This window comes from Otolemur garnettii, unplaced genomic scaffold (assembly GCF_000181295.1).
Source record: "Otolemur garnettii isolate 467f Iridium unplaced genomic scaffold, OtoGar3 scaffold00001, whole genome shotgun sequence".
Classification (NCBI taxonomy): Eukaryota; Metazoa; Chordata; class Mammalia; order Primates; family Galagidae; genus Otolemur; species Otolemur garnettii.
Genome location: NW_003852396.1, coordinates 29572108 through 29574391, shown reverse-complemented (window position 1 = coordinate 29574391; position 2284 = coordinate 29572108). Strand labels below are relative to the sequence as shown.

General features: G+C 45.1%; 1 protein-coding gene across 4 annotated transcripts in view; it reads right to left on the bottom strand.

The window, feature by feature from the left end:
* ARAP1 (ArfGAP with RhoGAP domain, ankyrin repeat and PH domain 1) overlaps positions 1–2284 on the bottom strand; it is a 70590-nt gene that overhangs the window by 49188 nt on the left and 19118 nt on the right. For all 4 annotated transcript variants that reach the window (XR_002772101.1, XM_023510410.1, XM_023510306.1 and 1 more), the window contains exon 2: positions 992–1073. The gene's annotated coding sequence lies outside the window, so the exon portion shown is untranslated. The remainder of the gene's footprint in view (positions 1–991; positions 1074–2284) is intronic.

Here is a 2284-nt window from a genome sequence, read left to right as displayed (position 1 = left end):
AGTCCAGGCTGGATTCCAACCCACCAGCTCAGGTGTATGTGGCTGGTGCCTTAGCCGCTTGAGCCACAGGCGCTGAGCCTAACTATGTGAATTTAAGAAATAGTAATATTTTTATGGCAACCAAAAAAAAAATACCAGGTGTTGTGGTGGGCACCTGTAGTCCCAGCTACTTGGGAGGCGAAAGCAGGAGACTCACTTGAGCCCAAGAGTTGGAGGTTGCTGTCAGCAGTGATACCACAGCACTCTACCCAGGGTGACAGCTTGAGGCTCTGTCTCAAAAAAAAAAAAGTAGTATTTTTAAAAGGCTATTCAAAGGACCCAAAGGAAGACAGAAACAGAAGTACACTCAATGTTTTTAGATATAATGGCTCGCACTATTATATAAAGATGTCAATTCTTCCCGGGTTAATCTAGAACTTTATTATGACCCCAACTAAAATGTGTTTAGACAGATTCTACAGTTCATATAAAATGATATTAAAGATTTACCGTTAAATGGAAAAACAGAACAGTGTTATGGGAACAGCTAGGTTAAAGAAAAAACATATACTATATATACTCAAAGATATACACAGAATACTCTGGATGGATATACAAGAAACCACCTATGGGGAAGAGAATTGGTGGCTCAGAAGACAATAGACACTACATACTTCTGTATCTTTTTTAATTTGTACCATTTTCCAAATAAATAAATACAATTTAAAAGAGAATATAATAATCATGACTAGAGCCTGGGAATGAGAAAGAGAACAAAACTCACCAGGCCAGGAGGGAAATCTAATAAGCAAACACATATCCCCTGGGACACCTTCCCTTCCCCTTCAAATCCCTGCTGGGAGGTTCTTGGCAAGCTGGGGAGGAGGGGAGGCCTTGCCCTCTGCCTTCCAGCCTCAGTTCTCAAAATGGGAAATGGGATAACAGGTGTTGGCCCTGTCAAGCCTCCCCGGATCTCACTGTGGAGGCCTAACCTTCCCACCTCCTGACTTACCAACTGGGCTGCCCAGGATGCCCAGGTGTCGCAGAGACAGCAGCTACTCTGAACAGCTTCTCATCTTGGCCTGAGCCAGGAGCTGCAAGGGAAGGGAGAAAGTCCATGAGACAAGGCCACTTTGAATACTCAGGATTCTAGGAAGAGGAGGGAGGGGTGGGGCAGAGGGATGGGGAAAAGAAAAGGAGGGAAGGGAGAAATGAGGAAGAGGGAAAGGTTCGCACCCGATGGGAGCCAGGCAATGAAGCATGGACCAAGGGAGGCTTCCAGTGGGGTGAGGCAAGTGGATGCACAGGCCGCCCAGGTGGTAAGGGGGAGGCAGGACTTGTGTCTGGGAGGTACGCAGGAGCAGGCCACAGCAGGGCCTACCCAGGGAGAGTGAGAGAAGGGGCAGATGTGGCATGACCACTAAGACAGTCCCCTTCACACAGGTGTAAAGAGAAGTGAAGATCCTGGGGGACCCAGGGACACAGGACTAAGCCTAGGGAACAGGGAGAGGGCTAGGGGGACAGATGTGGTGACTGAGTCACGAGTGTGAGACCCCAGGACTCTAAACATATGGGGAAGGTTGAGGAAAATGGGCCAAAAGAGGGTGTCTCCAAGCAAAGGAGAAAGAACAGGACATCCCCTGCTGCTCTGCACAAACAGCCAGGGCTCTGTGGGCTAGGGACTAGGGTGTGGAATGGGCTAGGCCTGGAGCAAAATCAGGTCTCCTGCCACTGCTGTGCTCTGCATCAAGTATTCATAACCATGTTATGTTTGGTTTTTTTTTTTTTTTTCCTGGGTAACACAGAGATTTTATTTAGGAAGAACAAAGAGAAAATTTAGAGTACGTCCAAAGAGAGCTGGACGTGGGTCCTTCTCATGAAGGAGAGAAAAGGGGAGAGAGACACATTTTATGTTTTATTAGTTATGTATTTAAGTAGATTCTGTAACTATCATTGCTTAGGATAGTGTTAAAACATATATGTTTTAAAAATTAGTATTTTAAGAACAAATTTTAAGTACCTAGTAAGTACTTTGAGTGAAAGTACTGGTGAAAATATCAGTGCCACTCAAATGACAATTTAAAATAAGGGAAGGCCACATCAATAGTGCTTACTATAGACCAGGTACCTAAGCACTTTATACATGTGTTAACTCATTTAAGCCCCACAGCAGCTCTAACAGGTCTATGTCACTTTTTTGGGTTTTTTTGTTTTTTTTTTTTTTTTTGAGACAGATTTCGCTATGTTGCCCAGTAGAGTCCTGTGGCATCACTGCTGACAGCAACCTCCAACTCTTGGGCTTAAG